Here is a 19,802-nt window from a genome sequence, read left to right as displayed (position 1 = left end):
TGGCTGGAAGCATTTGTCTTTGCCTTTGCAATACCACAGAAGCAATGCATGGTCAATGTACAGCAATGACACACCTGTGTGAACAGCCAGGAGACCCCCCCCCCCCCCCATGTTATGTTACATAGTTACATAGTTAGTACGGTCGAAAAAAGACATATGTCCATCACGTTCAACCAGGGAATTAAGGGGTAGGGGTGTGGCGCGATATTGGGGAAGGGATGAGATTTTATATTTCTTCATAAGCATTAATCTTATTTTGTCAATTAGGAACATTCAGCACCCACCCGCTATCAAGGCAGCTGCCTATCATGTCATGCCCTACCTGCACAGGTGTGCTGGCTACTCAAATGATCCAATTAAGGAGGCCATTTAGTCAGCAGCAGCAGAAGTCCTGTGCCTGGACGCTCCAACAGGGGCCAGACACAAGCAGAAGCAGAAGCAGCAGAAGCAGCAGCAGCACCACCTTTTGTTTTTTGGCTGCAGCAGCAGCAAGGCCCACAGGGCTGGCTAGCTGGCTAGCCAGCAAGCAGGTAGCAATGAAAGTAGGAATCTTTCTTTTTAACCCTGTAAGGGGGTGGTGCACTGTACCCGAAGATACTGCCATATCGGGTCAATGCATAGGGCGACGGAAGCAAGCTTCGAAATCGGCCCCCGTTCTCAAAAATCCATTTAATATATGGTCCCCAGATAGGGGACGTATCAGATATTAAACTGATAAGAACAGATTTTTTTTTTTTTTTTTTTTTTTCCTCAGTTACAGACTATTGTTTGGACGATCATCAGGTCACCTACCAAGACTCGTCACTTAAAACAATATCTGAAAAAACATCATACGGAAAAAACTAACTAAGGGAACCGAGTGCCAAGAAAAAGTGACCAAACAACAAAACAAAAAAACATGTCAAAAACAATCACAGAAATTGGTCAAAAACTTACAGCTTTCTCCTTTACGTACTTCTTATAAATTTTTCCATCGTGTATGCATCCAGATTTTCTCCGCTTCTTCTTCACCAATTCTCTTTTTGTCCAGTAGAAAGATAGTAAAAATCCTTCCTAAAAACAATCTTTTCAATTCCCTCGGAGAAATAACAACATTTTTAAAAACAAGCAAATTGCGTGAGTCCCATAAAACCTCTTTAAAAACAGAAAAAAGAATCCAATTAGTACGTGTATCTTCCTTTTTACTAAGATCTTGACCAATAAAAACTTTCTCAAAAGAAAAACTGTTATATCCAGTGAGTTGGATTAAAAACTTCTTTAAAAACATAAAAAATTCTTTTGCATAAAAACAGTCCCAATAAAGGTGCACTAAGTCTTCTCTACCTCCACAACCCTCTCTTGGGCATCTGTCACTTATTCTCAAACCTCTTCCATTTAAAAAAGATCGGGTTGGGAGGCAGCCATGAAAGGACATCCAACTAACGTCTTTTTGTCTGTTTGATAGTCCAATAACTTTAAAAAACTTCCAAAGCTTCACAGACTGAGCATTAGTGCAGAATGGTACTTCATATAATCTCTCATTTTTCCTTATTTCTTGTTCTATTTTCTTTTTATCAGGTTCACCTAAAGAGCTCAAACCAAATTGATCATTGAAAGACCCGAGGAGCACATAGAAGGTAGGTATCACATGTGCTATGGGTCTCCTCAAATCCCTCTCACACCAGCCCCATTTGGAAAACAACCATCCTGCAAGGTATTTACTCATGTCTGCCGCCCTATTATTGCACTGTATCAATTTAAAAATTAAAAGAAAATAGTGCACCTTTAAAAACAGATCAATGTTTGGAAAGTTATATCCGCCCAAATTCATACTCTTCATCACTTCTTCTCTTCTCATTTTCTCCATCTTAGACCCCCAGAAGAACACAAAAAGCTTCCTTGTGACTCTCCTAGTCCATAACTTCCCTGGAGGAAGCACCATAGCCGTATACAAGAGAAGCGGTAGGATTACAGACTTAATGATAAGAACTTTCCCTTTAAGTGACAAGTTCCTTAACCTCCAGAAGGATAGCTTCTTCTCAATTTTACTGTCCAAAGTCTCATAACTTTTCTTTCCTTTGAGGTATTTATCAAATATCACTCCTAGCACTTCAATGTCTTCTTTTTCCTTAACACCATCCACTACTATATTCTCTTGGTTCCCAAAACTGCATAATTGGCACTTCCCCCAGTTCACATTCATCCCAGCCACACAACAAAAAATCCTCACATGCAAATTTACTCTGTTGAGATCTGCTTGGGATGTACAAGTAAAAACCACATCGTCCATATAACTTAAAACCTTTAACTTACTACCATCACTACCTGGAATAAAAACACCACTCACACATTTATCTTTCTGCACATTCTTCAACAGGCCCTCTGTAACGCATATAAACAGAATTGGGGAGAGTGGGCATCCCTGTCTGACTCCAGACAAGACATTAAAAGCAGGCCCCACATGCCCATTTACTAAAATCTGACTTGTCACCCCATGATAAAAACTCATAATAACAGATAATAACTTTTCTGGAATACCTAAGTGTTTTAAAGCAATGAACATAAAATCATGTGCAACCTTATCATAAGCCTTTTCGAAATCTATGGACTCAACAAACAGTGCATTCTTGTTAAAGTTACTGTAATAAATAGAGTCTCTTAAAAGCAATAAATTATCTGTTATTTTTCTTTTCGGTACTGCACAAACTTGGTATTCTCCCACAAGGTGGTCCACTACATCACTCAGTCTATTAGCCACAATCTTAGCAATTATCTTGTAGTCACAATTTAATAAAGTTATAGGTCTCCAATTTTTAAGATCTCTGCCATCACCTTTTTTATGAATTAATGTTATGACCCCTTTCTTCATAGATTCAGCTAAAACACCTGAGTTAAAAACATATTGCACCACCCGTGTAAACTCTTTACTTAAAATATTCCAGAACGCGGAATAAAACTCAGCGGGGAGACCATCACAGCCTGGTGTCTTCCCTTTGGCCATCTTATCCAGGGCCTGCTTGATCTCCCCTTCACTAACATCATCAATCAAAAAATCTACTTTTTCAACAGGAACATTATTCTCCAAAATATTACAATAATCATTCATCTCCGTCTCACTGGCTCTGCTCTTATTACTAAAGAGTGTCTCATAAAATCTGCCAATCTCCTTCACCATCTCCTCTCCAAAAACTTCCCCCGTAGGGGTAAAAACAGATTTAAAAACACCTTTAGCATTAAAACATTTTTTAAAGAAATACCGTGTACACTGCTCATTTTCTTCTAGGTGCTGCACTTTAGACTTATATACAATATTCCTTCCCTTTTCCAACAACCTTTTTTTCATCTCCCCCTTCACCTTAACAATCTCATCCTCCACCTCCACACCAACACGTTTAAACTTATAGAGAGTCTCTAACCGGGATACAAGCCTTTCATCACTCCTCCTCTTCTCTTGTGCTCTCTTTATGCAAAACATCTTAAAGAAATTAGAAAACTCTCCTTTAGCCCATTCCCACCACACTAAGACATTACTAAAATCAGGTTGTTTAGAAACACAGGATAAAAACACATGATTAAAACCAGCCATTACTTCCTCATCTTCCAATAGACTTACATTTAATTTCCAGAGCCCCCTCCCAAAATGAAGGGACTCTGTGACACTTATCTCAGCCGACACCATCTTGTGGTCTGAGAAAGTTGACATCATTTGATTGCACCGGACCACCTTAATCCCATCAGAGACCAGGATGTAATCGATCCGGGATTTACAGCGGCCACTATCTGATATGTACGTATATCTTTCATCAGTGCTAACCATCAGTCCAACATCAGTAAAATGCAAGTCTTGAATAATTTGATTTAAAACATTGGAAGTAATATCAGTTCTAACCTCAGCAGAGCTCTCACGATCATTGACGGATCTAATGCAGTTAAAATCGCCAACAATAATAGTATCTTCACGACCAGGGATAAAAAACTTAAGGGACTCTAAAAAAGACAAACGTGCTTGTTTTTCTGCTGGAGCATACACATTAAAAATTCTCATCCTCTGGCCCAAAACCTCAAAAATTAAAACCATACAACGACCAGGTACTAAAGTTTGGCAATTTAAAACTTTAATGTCCCTGTTTCGCAATAAAATCCCAACACCTTCATTTTTGTTTTCTGCACATGTGGACCAGAAGGACTGCCCACACTTCCACTCATTTGCATAAGGTGCTGACTTTATTGCACACTCCTGTAAACATCACATCACTTCTAACATTCTCAAGAATATCAAAAATTGCAGCTCTCCTAATTTCAGACTCAATACTTCTTACATTAATAGTTGTTACAACCAAAGTCATAATAACTAGGAAAAGAAAACCAAATGCTTTAAAATCCATCTTAACTTAGAAATTAACATTTTGGCCTTCAACTTTCCTATGTAAACTTGCAAAACAATCAGGCGACCCTATGTTAGAGTCCCTGTCTATTTCATTATCACTACCAAGAACAAGGGCTTCCTGATCCTCAGTCCAGCTCCCTGTCTTACACCTTTTATTCACAACCTGCACATCCTCATCTTCCTCCTCCTCTTCTTCCTTACTGCGAGAAACTCTCTGACCAGGTGTTAGAGATCTCTGAGATGACCCAACAACTTCCATTCCCTCCTCCTCCCCCACAATTGGGTTTGGACATTCAATATCATCCATAGCCTCTTCACTAGAAAGAACATCACCATACACTGTCTCAATTTTCTCCACCACTTTCACTTTTTTTGCTTTTTTCTTTTTCACCAAGGTAAATTCACCTCCCACACCTGTCTCCTCACCAGTCACAGCAGTGGAAACACCCTCCTCCCCTGACCTCTCCTGAGTGCTAATGTGCTCCACTATCACAGAACTTTCCTCAGCCACCTGTGCCACATTAACACTCACACTCACACTCTCACCAACTCCAGGAACAAACCTCCCTCCCCCTTTTTCTCTTTGTTCTCCTCTATTCCCAGCTGCATCAGCATAACTTCTCTTCTTTTTATACCACATATCACAGCCTCTTGCCAAATGTTCCTCACTTCCACAGATATCACATGTCTTCTTCTCTGTACAAATACTTGCTTCATGACCAGTTTTCCCACAATTTCTGCAACATTCTCCTTTCTCAGGGCAATAATCCTGCACATGGCCATAGGCATGGCACTTTCTACAATATTGCAACTGGCCTTCATAAAAGCAGAAACCTCTCTCTCCTCCGATAGAAAACACCTGTGGTATGCTCTTCCTTCCATCTTGCATTCCTTCATCTTTTTTAAATTTTACAATAAACTTTCTCTTACAATTAAAGTACCCAAACTTGTTCTTAAGTCTTCCTATAAATTTCACTTCCTCGCAATACCGGAACAAAAAGTTTGTAACCATTTCATCAGAAACCTTAGGATTATACATGTGGACAATTACTACCTTTGTTGTATTCATAAATAACGGTTCCACTTTAATCTTCTTCATTATAGCAGGCTCACTTTTCCTCTTCATTTCTTCAAGATCCATATAGACTCTCTGGCAAATCTCAGAACCACAAAAAGTAATATCATAAATTCCTTGCCTAGGAAAATCCTGTATAGCCAATACATTCCATACCTGTAGGTAATCAAGCTTGCGAAGAATCTCCACAACGATTTGGTCAAGTCCGATCGTCCCCCGGTGCTCGCCAGGAACGTAGATCCGCACCGTGTCCTCAAGTCCACGCGCCTTCTCGCTCATTTTTGCAGGTAAAACCCACGATCGCAGCTCAGCAACAATCCAGGGCCCCCCGTAAAGAGGGCCCCGATCACCACTCCTTTCAACCCAAACCACGCACAGAAATCCACACGTGATCTTAGCCAAAAGGCCGAGAAGCGATAACCGTGAAAGGGGCGGGCCCAACAAGGTCCCCTTCATGGGCACTATCACTGCTTGCTGTCAGGGAGGCTGCCAGACAATTTTCCATGCACACTCTGGGCTGGGGGGCAGTCAACCACCAGTACACACAGCAGAACCTAAACCCATACCATTATTGCTAAGCAGCAAGACAGGGGCCCATTGCACTCCCACGGGGCCTTTTTAAATGCAATCCATAACCCGGATTTGCCAGGAACCCTTCTTACTCCTCCTACTTGCATGTGACACTGGGCTTAGGATCTGCATAGGAAACACACACACAAGCACACACCTACCTTTGTTGCCTGCAGATGCCTCCTTGGCTGTCCCCAAACGGTATCAAACCAACACCCACGGGAAGCTGTAAGCATAGAGGACATGCCTGCACCCCATTGGACTTACCTGTGTGGGTTAAATCCGGGTTATTTGACAACCTATGGCGGTGATGGTTCTGCTCAGGCAGAGCAGTGCTGATGCTCCTCATAAAGCTGTCGCTGCTGTGAAGGTTCTAGGTGACATCACAAATCCCTTTGGTTACATACACAACAAAGCTGGGTTGTTGTTGTTTACACTCTGCAAGGCCTGTGGAAGTGAGTGACATCATAGCACTGTAGTTCTGAGGGTTCAAGATGGATGCAACAATCTCCTGTTGCTTCTATGAAGGCCGTAATAGACGACATCACCAAACAGCTCCATAGTCACATACACAGCAAAGGAGAGATGTTGTTTACACCTAGTGATGTCAGTGGTATTGAGTGACATCACAGCACAGTGCTAAGGCTCCTGGGCCTGGACACAGCAGCGGCTGCAATATCTCAACGGAGAATACGTTTATATCTATGTGTGTGTGTGCGCATATATATATATATATATATATATATATATATATATATATATTTCTCCGCCGAAATCACTTTTAAACCCATTTCCACCTTTTTTTCCCTTCTCTTCCTCTTACTTTTTTTTCACGTTTTTTTACGTTTTTCTCCTTTTCGCCTCTTTTCTGGGCGTATTATTCTTCTTTTTCTTCTTTTTTTTCGTCTAATGCATACCCCATCAGTGCAGCAATGCTTATTCAATACCGCCAGCAGATGGAGACACTGGGGGATAATTTTCTAAGGATTTATACTGATTTTTCCTGTCTGAATTTGTCGCACAGAAAGTTGCAGGCCAAATATGTGTGACATTTCTGCGACTTTAGCTTCTAGAGCATTTTTACAACATTATACATAGGTGCTGAATACATAAAAAGCGACTGTTCAGCGACAGACAAGTCGCATCGGCTGAAAGTAGGCCAGAATGTCAGTCCATGTTGGAGCAGGTTTAGATACAGTCTAAAGCATAGATCTCAAAGTCTGTGCACAGAATTTAGCAAGGGCCTCGCACCTTCTGATGCATCAGGTAGGTGCACAATAGCATAGCCTAACCCTCTGTACTTTGGTCTATATTGATGCGGGACATAGACAGCCAGCTGATGACCAATCCATTAGTGCAATGGATGGCTGGAAGCATTTGTCTTTGCCTTTGCAATACCACAGAAGCAATGCATGGTCAATGTACAGCAATGACACACCTGTGTGAACAGCCAGGAGACCCCCCCCCCCCCCCCCCCCATGTTATGTTACATAGTTACATAGTTAGTACGGTCGAAAAAAGACATATGTCCATCACGTTCAACCAGGGAATTAAGGGGTAGGGGTGTGGCGCGATATTGGGGAAGGGATGAGATTTTATATTTCTTCATAAGCATTAATCTTATTTTGTCAATTAGGAACCCACCCGCTATCAAGGCAGCTGCCTATCATGTCATGCCCTACCTGCACAGGTGTGCTGGCTACTCAAATGATCCAATTAAGGAGGCCATTTAGTCAGCAGCAGCAGAAGTCCTGTGCCTGGACGCTCCAACAGGGGCCAGACACAAGCAGAAGCAGAAGCAGCAGAAGCAGCAGCAGCACCACCTTTTGTTTTTTGGCTGCAGCAGCAGCAAGGCCCACAGGGCTGGCTAGCTGGCTAGCCAGCAAGCAGGTAGCAATGAAAGTAGGAATCTTTCTTTTTAACCCTGTAAGGGGGTGGTGCACTGTACCCGAAGATACTGCCATATCGGGTCAATGCATAGGGCGACGGAAGCAAGCTTCGAAATCGGCCCCCGTTCTCAAAAATCCATTTAATATATGGTCCCCAGATAGGGGACGTATCAGATATTAAACTGATAAGAACAGATTTTTTTTTTTTTTATTATCTTTTTTTTTTTTTTTTTTTTTTTTTTTTTTTCCTCAGTTACAGACTATTGTTTGGACGATCATCAGGTCACCTACCAAGACTCGTCACTTAAAACAATATCTGAAAAAACATCATACGGAAAAAACTAACTAAGGGAACCGAGTGCCAAGAAAAAGTGACCAAACAACAAAACAAAAAAACATGTCAAAAACAATCACAGAAATTGGTCAAAAACTTACAGCTTTCTCCTTTACGTACTTCTTATAAATTTTTCCATCGTGTATGCATCCAGATTTTCTCCGCTTCTTCTTCACCAATTCTCTTTTTGTCCAGTAGAAAGATAGTAAAAATCCTTCCTAAAAACAATCTTTTCAATTCCCTCGGAGAAATAACAACATTTTTAAAAACAAGCAAATTGCGTGAGTCCCATAAAACCTCTTTAAAAACAGAAAAAAGAATCCAATTAGTACGTGTATCTTCCTTTTTACTAAGATCTTGACCAATAAAAACTTTCTCAAAAGAAAAACTGTTATATCCAGTGAGTTGGATTAAAAACTTCTTTAAAAACATAAAAAATTCTTTTGCATAAAAACAGTCCCAATAAAGGTGCACTAAGTCTTCTCTACCTCCACAACCCTCTCTTGGGCATCTGTCACTTATTCTCAAACCTCTTCCATTTAAAAAAGATCGGGTTGGGAGGCAGCCATGAAAGGACATCCAACTAACGTCTTTTTGTCTGTTTGATAGTCCAATAACTTTAAAAAACTTCCAAATCTTCACAGACTGAGCATTAGTGCAGAATGGTACTTCATATAATCTCTCATTTTTCCTTATTTCTTGTTCTATTTTCTTTTTATCAGGTTCACCTAAAGAGCTCAAACCAAATTGATCATTGAAAGACCTGAGGAGCACATAGAAGGTAGGTATCACATGTGCTATGGGTCTCCTCAAATCCCTCTCACACCAGCCCCATTTGGAAAACAACCATCCTGCAAGGTATTTACTCATGTCTGCCGCCCTATTATTGCACTGTATCAATTTAAAAATTAAAAGAAAATAGTGCACCTTTAAAAACAGATCAATGTTTGGAAAGTTATATCCGCCCAAATTCATACTCTTCATCACTTCTTCTCTTCTCATTTTCTCCATCTTAGACCCCCAGAAGAACACAAAAAGCTTCCTTGTGACTCTCCTAGTCCATAACTTCCCTGGAGGAAGCACCATAGCCGTATACAAGAGAAGCGGTAGGATTACAGACTTAATGATAAGAACTTTCCCTTTAAGTGACAAGTTCCTTAACCTCCAGAAGGATAGCTTCTTCTCAATTTTACTGTCCAAAGTCTCATAACTTTTCTTTCCTTTGAGGTCTTTATCAAATATCACTCCTAGCACTTCAATGTCTTCTTTTTCCTTAACACCATCCACTACTATATTCTCTTGGTTCCCAAAACTGCATAATTGGCACTTCCCCCAGTTCACATTCATCCCAGCCACACAACAAAAAATCCTCACATGCAAATTTACTCTGTTGAGATCTGCTTGGGATGTACAAGTAAAAACCACATCGTCCATATAACTTAAAACCTTTAACTTACTACCATCACTACCTGGAATAAAAACACCACTCACACATTTATCTTTCTGCACATTCTTCAACAGGCCCTCTATAACGCATATAAACAGAATTGGGGAGAGTGGGCATCCCTGTCTGACTCCAGACAAGACATTAAAAGCAGGCCCCACATGCCCATTTACTAAAATCTGACTTGTCACCCCATGATAAAAACTCATAATAACAGATAATAACTTTTCTGGAATACCTAAGTGTTTTAGAGCAATGAACATAAAATCATGTGCAACCTTATCATAAGCCTTTTCGAAATCTATGGACTCAACAAACAGTGCATTCTTGTTAAAGTTACTGTAATAAATAGAGTCTCTTAAAAGCAATAAATTATCTGTTATTTTTCTTTTCGGTACTGCACAAACTTGGTATTCTCCCACAAGGTGGTCCACTACATCACTCAGTCTATTAGCCACAATCTTAGCAATTATCTTGTAGTCACAATTTAATAAAGTTATAGGTCTCCAATTTTTAAGATCTCTGCCATCACCTTTTTTATGAATTAATGTTATGACCCCTTTCTTCATAGATTCAGCTAAAACACCTGAGTTAAAAACATATTGCACCACCCGTGTAAACTCTTTACTTAAAATATTCCAGAACGCGGAATAAAACTCAGCGGGGAGACCATCACAGCCTGGTGTCTTCCCTTTGGCCATCTTATCCAGGGCCTGCTTGATCTCCCCTTCACTAACATCATCAATCAAAAAATCTACTTTTTCAACAGGAACATTATTCTCCAAAATATTACAATAATCATTCATCTCCGTCTCACTGGCTCTGCTCTTATTACTAAAGAGTGTCTCATAAAATCTGCCAATCTCCTTCACCATCTCCTCTCCAAAAACTTCCCCCGTAGGGGTAAAAACAGATTTAAAAACACCTTTAGCATTAAAACATTTTTTAAAGAAATACCGTGTACACTGCTCATTTTCTTCTAGGTGCTGCACTTTAGACTTATATACAATATTCCTTCCCTTTTCCAACAACCTTTTTTTCATCTCCCCCTTCACCTTAACAATCTCATCCTCCACCTCCACACCAACACGTTTAAACTTATAGAGAGTCTCTAACCGGGATACAAGCCTTTCATCACTCCTCCTCTTCTCTTGTGCTCTCTTTATGCAAAACATCTTAAAGAAATTAGAAAACTCTCCTTTAGCCCATTCCCACCACACTAAGACATTACTAAAATCAGGTTGTTTAGAAACACAGGATAAAAACACATGATTAAAACCAGCCATTACTTCCTCATCTTCCAATAGACTTACATTTAATTTCCAGAGCCCCCTCCCAAAATGAAGGGACTCTGTGACACTTATCTCAGCCGACACCATCTTGTGGTCTGAGAAAGTTGACATCATTTGATTGCACCGGACCACCTTAATCCCATCAGAGACCAGGATGTAATCGATCCGGGATTTACAGCGGCCACTATCTGATATGTACGTATATCTTTCATCAGTGCTAACCATCAGTCCAACATCAGTAAAATGCAAGTCTTGAATAATTTGATTTAAAACATTGGAAGTAATATCAGTTCTAACCTCAGCAGAGCTCTCACGATCATTGACGGATCTAATGCAGTTAAAATCGCCAACAATAATAGTATCTTCACGACCAGGGATAAAAAACTTAAGGGACTCTAAAAAAGACAAACGTGCTTGTTTTTCTGCTGGAGCATACACATTAAAAATTCTCATCCTCTGGCCCAAAACCTCAAAAATTAAAACCATACAACGACCAGGTACTAAAGTTTGGCAATTTAAAACTTTAATGTCCCTGTTTCGCAATAAAATCCCAACACCTTCATTTTTGTTTTCTGCACATGTGGACCAGAAGGACTGCCCACACTTCCACTCATTTGCATAAGGTGCTGACTTTATTGCACACTCCTGTAAACATATCACATCACTTCTAACATTCTCAAGAATATCAAAAATTGCAGCTCTCCTAATTTCAGACTCAATACTTCTTACATTAATAGTTGTTACAACCAAAGTCATAATAACTAGGAAAAGAAAACCAAATGCTTTAAAATCCATCTTAACTTAGAAATGAACATTTTGGCCTTCAACTTTCCTATGTAAACTTGCAAAACAATCAGGCGACCCTATGTTAGAGTCCCTGTCTATTTCATTATCACTACCAAGAACAAGGGCTTCCTGATCCTGAGACCAGCTCCCTGTCTTACACCTTTTATTCACAACCTGCACATCCTCATCTTCCTCCTCCTCTTCTTCCTTACTGCGAGAAACTCTCTGACCAGGTGTTAGAGATCTCTGAGATGACCCAACAACCTCCATTCCCTCCTCCTCCCCCACAATTGGGTTTGGACATTCAATATCATCCATAGCCTCTTCACTAGAAAGAACATCACCATACACTGTCTCAATTTTCTCCACCACTTTCACTTTTTTTGCTTTTTTCTTTTTCACCAAGGTAAATTCACCTCCCACACCTGTCTCCTCACCAGTCACAGCAGTGGAAACACCCTCCTCCCCTGACCTCTCCTGAGTGCTAATGTGCTCCACTATCACAGAACTTTCCTCAGCCACCTGTGCCACATTAACACTCACACTCACACTCTCACCAACTCCAGGAACAAACCTCCCTCCCCCTTTTTCTCTTTGTTCTCCTCTATTCCCAGCTGCATCAGCATAACTTCTCTTCTTTTTATACCACATATCACAGCCTCTTGCCAAATGTTCCTCACTTCCACAGATATCACATGTCTTCTTCTCTGTACAAATACTTGCTTCATGACCAGTTTTCCCACAATTTCTGCAACATTCTCCTTTCTCAGGGCAATAATCCTGCACATGGCCATAGGCATGGCACTTTCTACAATATTGCAACTGGCCTTCATAAAAGCAGAAACCTCTCTCTCCTCCGATAGAAAACACCTGTGGTATGCTCTTCCTTCCATCTTGCATTCCTTCATCTTTTTTAAATTTTACAATAAACTTTCTCTTACAATTAAAGTACCCAAACTTGTTCTTAAGTCTTCCTATAAATTTCACTTCCTCGCAATACCGGAACAAAAAGTTTGTAACCATTTCATCAGAAACCTTAGGATTATACATGTGGACAATTACTACCTTTGTTGTATTCATAAATAACGGTTCCACTTTAATCTTCTTCATTATAGCAGGCTCACTTTTCCTCTTCATTTCTTCAAGATCCATATAGACTCTCTGGCAAATCTCAGAACCACAAAAAGTAATATCATAAATTCCTTGCCTAGGAAAATCCTGTATAGCCAATACATTCCATACCTGTAGGTAATCAAGCTTGCGAAGAATCTCCACAACGATTTGGTCAAGTCCGATCGTCCCCCGGTGCTCGCCAGGAACGTAGATCCGCACCGTGTCCTCAAGTCCACGCGCCTTCTCGCTCATTTTTGCAGGTAAAACCCACGATCGCAGCTCAGCAACAATCCAGGGCCCCCCGTAAAGAGGGCCCCGATCACCACTCCTTTCAACCCAAACCACGCACAGAAATCCACACGTGATCTTAGCCAAAAGGCCGAGAAGCGATAACCGTGAAAGGGGCGGGCCCAACAAGGTCCCCTTCATGGGCACTATCACTGCTTGCTGTCAGGGAGGCTGCCAGACAATTTTCCATGCACACTCTGGGCTGGGGGGCAGTCAACCACCAGTACACACAGCAGAACCTAAACCCATACCATTATTGCTAAGCAGCAAGACAGGGGCCCATTGCACTCCCACGGGGCCTTTTTAAATGCAATCCATAACCCGGATTTGCCAGGAACCCTTCTTACTCCTCCTACTTGCATGTGACACTGGGCTTAGGATCTGCATAGGAAACACACACACAAGCACACACCTACCTTTGTTGCCTGCAGATGCCTCCTTGGCTGTCCCCAAACGGTATCAAACCAACACCCACGGGAAGCTGTAAGCATAGAGGACATGCCTGCACCCCATTGGACTTACCTGTGTGGGTTAAATCCGGGTTATTTGACAACCTATGGCGGTGATGGTTCTGCTCAGGCAGAGCAGTGCTGATGCTCCTCATAAAGCTGTCGCTGCTGTGAAGGTTCTAGGTGACATCACAAATCCCTTTGGTTACATACACAACAAAGCTGGGTTGTTGTTGTTTACACTCTGCAAGGCCTGTGGAAGTGAGTGACATCATAGCACTGTAGTTCTGAGGGTTCAAGATGGATGCAACAATCTCCTGTTGCTTCTATGAAGGCCGTAATAGACGACATCACCAAACAGCTCCATAGTCACATACACAGCAAAGGAGAGATGTTGTTTACACCTAGTGATGTCAGTGGTATTGAGTGACATCACAGCACAGTGCTAAGGCTCCTGGGCCTGGACACAGCAGCGGCTGCAATATCTCAACGGAGAATACGTTTATATCTATGTGTGTGTGTGCGCATATATATATATATATATATATATTTATATATATATATATATATATATATATTTCTCCGCCGAAATCACTTTTAAACCCATTTCCACCTTTTTTTCCCTTCTCTTCCTCTTACTTTTTTTTCACGTTTTTTTACGTTTTTCTCCTTTTCGCCTCTTTTCTGGGCGTATTATTCTTCTTTTTCTTCTTTTTTTTCGTCTAATGCATACCCCATCAGTGCAGCAATGCTTATTCAATACCGCCAGCAGATGGAGACACTGGGGGATAATTTTCTAAGGATTTATACTGATTTTTCCTGTCTGAATTTGTCGCACAGAAAGTTGCAGGCCAAATATGTGTGACATTTCTGCGACTTTAGCTTCTAGAGCATTTTTACAACATTATACATAGGTGCTGAATACATAAAAAGCGACTGTTCAGCGACAGACAAGTCGCATCGGCTGAAAGTAGGCCAGAATGTCAGTCCATGTTGGAGCAGGTTTAGATACAGTCTAAAGCATAGATCTCAAAGTCTGTGCACAGAATTTAGCAAGGGCCTCGCACCTTCTGATGCATCAGGTAGGTGCACAATAGCATAGCCTAACCCTCTGTACTTTGGTCTATATTGATGCGGGACATAGACAGCCAGCTGATGACCAATCCATTAGTGCAATGGATGGCTGGAAGCATTTGTCTTTGCCTTTGCAATACCACAGAAGCAATGCATGGTCAATGTACAGCAATGACACACCTGTGTGAACAGCCAGGAGACCCCCCCCCCCCCCCATGTTATGTTACATAGTTACATAGTTAGTACGGTCGAAAAAAGACATATGTCCATCACGTTCAACCAGGGAATTAAGGGGTAGGGGTGTGGCGCGATATTGGGGAAGGGATGAGATTTTATATTTCTTCATAAGCATTAATCTTATTTTGTCAATTAGGAACATTCAGCACCCACCCGCTATCAAGGCAGCTGCCTATCATGTCATGCCCTACCTGCACAGGTGTGCTGGCTACTCAAATGATCCAATTAAGGAGGCCATTTAGTCAGCAGCAGCAGAAGTCCTGTGCCTGGACGCTCCAACAGGGGCCAGACACAAGCAGAAGCAGAAGCAGCAGAAGCAGCAGCAGCACCACCTTTTGTTTTTTGGCTGCAGCAGCAGCAAGGCCCACAGGGCTGGCTAGCTGGCTAGCCAGCAAGCAGGTAGCAATGAAAGTAGGAATCTTTCTTTTTAACCCTGTAAGGGGGTGGTGCACTGTACCCGAAGATACTGCCATATCGGGTCAATGCATAGGGCGACGGAAGCAAGCTTCGAAATCGGCCCCCGTTCTCAAAAATCCATTTAATATATGGTCCCCAGATAGGGGACGTATCAGATATTAAACTGATAAGAACAGATACTACACTTGATCTTAGCCAAAAGGCCGAGAAGCGATAACCGTGAAAGGGGCGGGCCCAACAAGGTCCCCTTCATGGGCACTATCACTGCTTGCTGTCAGGGAGGCTGCCAGACAATTTTCCATGCACACTCTGGGCTGGGGGGCAGTCAACCACCAGTACACACAGCAGAACCTAAACCCATACCATTATTGCTAAGCAGCAAGACAGGGGCCCATTGCACTCCCACGGGGCCTTTTTAAATGCAATCCATAACCCGGATTTGCCAGGAACCCTTCTTACTCCTCCTACTTGCATGTGACACTGGGCTTAGGATCTGCATAGGAAACACACACACAAGCACACACCTACCTTTGTTGCCTGCAGATGCCTCCTTGGCTGTCCCCAAACGGTATCAAACCAACACCCACGGGAAGCTGTAAGCATAGAGGACATGCCTGCACCCCATTGGACTTACCTGTGTGGGTTAAATCCGGGTTATTTGACAACCTATGGCGGTGATGGTTCTGCTCAGGCAGAGCAGTGCTGATGCTCCTCATAAAGCTGTCGCTGCTGTGAAGGTTCTAGGTGACATCACAAATCCCTTTGGTTACATACACAACAAAGCTGGGTTGTTGTTGTTTACACTCTGCAAGGCCTGTGGAAGTGAGTGACATCATAGCACTGTAGTTCTGAGGGTTCAAGATGGATGCAACAATCTCCTGTTGCTTCTATGAAGGCCGTAATAGACGACATCACCAAACAGCTCCATAGTCACATACACAGCAAAGGAGAGATGTTGTTTACACCTAGTGATGTCAGTGGTATTGAGTGACATCACAGCACAGTGCTAAGACTCCTGGGCCTGGACACAGCAGCGGCTGCAATATCTCAACGGAGAATACGTTTATATCTATGTGTGTGTGTGCGCATATATATATATATATATATATATATATATATATATATATATATTTCTCCGACGAAATCACTTTTAAACCCATTTCCACCTTTTTTTCCCCTCTCTTCCTCTTACTTTTTTTTCACGTTTTTTTACGTTTTTCTCCTTTTCGCCTCTTTTCTGGGCGTATTATTCTTCTTTTTCTTCTTTTTTTTCGTCTAATGCATACCCCATCAGTGCAGCAATGCTTATTCAATACCGCCAGCAGATGGAGACACTGGGGGATAATTTTCTAAGGATTTATACTGATTTTTCCTGTCTGAATTTGTCGCACAGAAAGTTGCAGGCCAAATATGTGTGACATTTCTGCGACTTTAGCTTCTAGAGCATTTTTACAACATTATACATAGGTGCTGAATACATAAAAAGCGACTGTTCAGCGACAGACAAGTCGCATCGGCTGAAAGTAGGCCAGAATGTCAGTCCATGTTGGAGCAGGTTTAGATACAGTCTAAAGCATAGATCTCAAAGTCTGTGCACAGAATTTAGCAAGGGCCTCGCACCTTCTGATGCATCAGGTAGGTGCACAATAGCATAGCCTAACCCTCTGTACTTTGGTCTATATTGATGCGGGACATAGACAGCCAGCTGATGACCAATCCATTAGTGCAATGGATGGCTGGAAGCATTTGTCTTTGCCTTTGCAATACCACAGAAGCAATGCATGGTCAATGTACAGCAATGACACACCTGTGTGAACAGCCAGGAGACCCCCCCCCCCCCCCCCATGTTATGTTACATAGTTACATAGTTAGTACGGTCGAAAAAAGACATATGTCCATCACGTTCAACCAGGGAATTAAGGGGTAGGGGTGTGGCGCGATATTGGGGAAGGGATGAGATTTTATATTTCTTCATAAGCATTAATCTTATTTTGTCAATTAGGAACTGTCACGATGCCGGCTGGCAGGTAGTGGATCCTCTGTGCCAGAGAGGGATTGGCGTGGACCGTGCTAGTGGACCGGTTCTAAGCCACTACTGGTTTTCACCAGAGCCCGCCGCAAAGCGGGATGGTCTTGCTGCGGCGGTAGTGACCAGGTCGTATCCACTAGCAACGGCTCACCTCTCTGGCTGCTGAAGATAGGCGCGGTACAAGGGAGTAGGCAAAAGCAAGGTCGGACGTAGCAGAAGGTCGGGGCAGGCAGCAAGGATCGTAGTCAGGGGCAACGGCAGAAGGTCTGGAAACACAGGCAAGGAACACACAAGGAACGCTTTCACTGGCACTAAGGCAACAAGATCCGGCGAGGGAGTGAAGGGGAAGTGAGGTGATATAGGGAAGTGCACAGGTGTGAACACTAATTGGAACCACTGCGCCAATCAGCGGCGCAGTGGCCCTTTAAATCGCAGAGACCCGGCGCGCGCGCGCCCTAGGGAGCGGGGCCGCGCGCGCCGGGACAGAACAGACGGAGAGCGAGTCAGGTAGGGGAGCCGGGGTGCGCATCGCGAGCGGGCGCTACCCGCATCGCGAATCGCATCCCGGCTGGCAGCGGAATCGCAGCGCCCCGGGTCAGAGGACGTGACCGGAGCGCTGCCGCGGGGAGAGTGAAGCGAGCGCTCCGGGGAGGAGCGGGGACCCGGAGCGCTCGGCGTAACAGTACCCCCCCCCTTGGGTCTCCCCCTCTTCTTAGAGCCTGAGAACCTGAGGAGCAGACTTTTGTCTAGGATGTTGTCCTCAGGTTCCCAGGATCTCTCTTCAGGACCACAACCCTCCCAGTCCACTAAAAAAAAATTTCGCCCTCTGACCTTTTTGGCAGCTAAAATTTCTTTGACCGAGAAGATGTCCGAGGAGCCGGAAACAGGAGTGGGAGGAACAGACTTGGGAGAAAAACGGTTGAGGATGAGTGGTTTGAGAAGAGAGACGTGAAAGGCATTAGGGATACGAAGAGAGGGAGGAAGAAGAAGTTTATAAGAGACAGGATTAATTTGACACAAAATTTTGAAAGGACCAAGATAGCGTGGTCCCAACTTGTAGCTAGGGACACGGAAGCGGACATATTTAGCGGAGAGCCATACCTTGTCTCCAGGGGAAAAAACGGGGGGAGCTCTTCTTTTCTTATCCGCGAACTTCTTCATGCGTGATGAAGCCTGTAAGAGAGAATTTTGGGTCTCTCTCCATATGATGGAAAGGTCACGAGAAATTTCATCCACAGCGGGCAGACCAGAGGGCAAGGGAGTAGGGAGGGGGGGAAGAGGGTGACGGCCGTACACCACGAAAAATGGGGATTTGGAGGAAGACTCAGAGACCCTGAAGTTATACGAGAATTCGGCCCATGGGAGGAGATCTGCCCAGTCATCCTGGCGGGAGGAAACAAAATGTCGCAAATAATCACCCAAGATCTGGTTAATCCTTTCTACTTGTCCATTGGACTGGGGATGATATGCAGAAGAAAAATTTAATTTAATCTTGAGTTGTTTACAGAGAGCCCTCCAGAATTTAGACACGAATTGGACGCCTCTATCCGAGACAATCTGCGTAGGCAATCCGTGAAGACGAAAAATGTGTACAAAAAATTGTTTAACCAACTGAGGCGCAGAAGGAAGACCAGGAAGAGGGATGAAATGTGCCATTTTGGAGAATCGATCAACGACCACCCAAATAACAGTGTTGCCACGGGAAGGGGGTAAATCAGTAATAAAATCCATACCAATCAGAGACCAAGGCTGTTCGGGGACAGGCAGAGGATGAAGAAAACCAGCGGGCTTCTGGCGAGGAGTCTTATCCCGGGCACAGATAGTGCAGGCTCGCACAAAGTCCACAACATCCGTCTCCAGAGTCGGCCACCAATAGAAGCGGGAGATGAGTTGCACAGATTTCTTGATACCCGCATGACCTGCGAGATGGGAGGAGTGACCCCATTTGAGGATTCCGAGGCGTTGGCGAGGAGAAACAAAGGTCTTTCCTGGAGGAGTCTGCCTGATGGAGGCAGGAGAAGTGGAGATCAGGCAGTCAGGTGGAATGATGTGTTGCGGAGAGAGTTCAACTTCTGAGGCATCCGAGGAACGAGAGAGAGCATCGGCCCTAATGTTCTTATCGGCAGGACGAAAGTGAATCTCAAAATTAAATCGGGCAAAGAACAGAGACCACCGGGCCTGGCGAGGATTCAGCCGTTGGGCAGACTGGAGGTAGGAGAGGTTCTTGTGGTCGGTGTAGATAATAACAGGAGAACTTGATCCCTCCAGCAGATGCCTCCATTCCTCAAGTGCTAATTTAATGGCTAGAAGCTCTCGATCCCCGATGGAGTAGTTCCTCTCCGCTGGAGAGAAGGTCCTAGAGAAAAAACCACAAGTGACAGCATGCCCGGAAGAATTTTTTTGTAGAAGAACAGCTCCAGCTCCCACTGAGGAGGCATC

The 19,802-nt window shown here is 43.2% G+C and overlaps 2 non-coding genes and 1 pseudogene across 2 annotated transcripts; all 3 read right to left on the bottom strand.

Annotated features, from left to right (window-relative positions):
- Nucleotides 1-572: 572 nt before the first annotated feature.
- Nucleotides 573-765, bottom strand: LOC130329024 (U2 spliceosomal RNA). The gene has a single exon (XR_008872857.1). It is a non-coding gene; the product is annotated as a U2 spliceosomal RNA (small nuclear RNA).
- A 7,178-nt stretch (nt 766-7,943) lies between these two features.
- Nucleotides 7,944-8,115, bottom strand: LOC130329027 (U2 spliceosomal RNA; annotated as a pseudogene).
- A 7,243-nt stretch (nt 8,116-15,358) lies between these two features.
- LOC130329059 (U2 spliceosomal RNA) lies at nt 15,359-15,549 on the bottom strand. The gene has a single exon (XR_008872877.1). It is a non-coding gene; the product is annotated as a U2 spliceosomal RNA (small nuclear RNA).
- Between the last annotated feature and the right edge of the window lie 4,253 nt (nt 15,550-19,802).

Source organism: Hyla sarda, unplaced genomic scaffold (genome assembly GCF_029499605.1).
Source record: "Hyla sarda isolate aHylSar1 unplaced genomic scaffold, aHylSar1.hap1 scaffold_315, whole genome shotgun sequence".
NCBI lineage: Eukaryota > Metazoa > Chordata > Amphibia > Anura > Hylidae > Hyla > Hyla sarda.
This window is presented reverse-complemented; position numbering and strand designations above follow the sequence as displayed.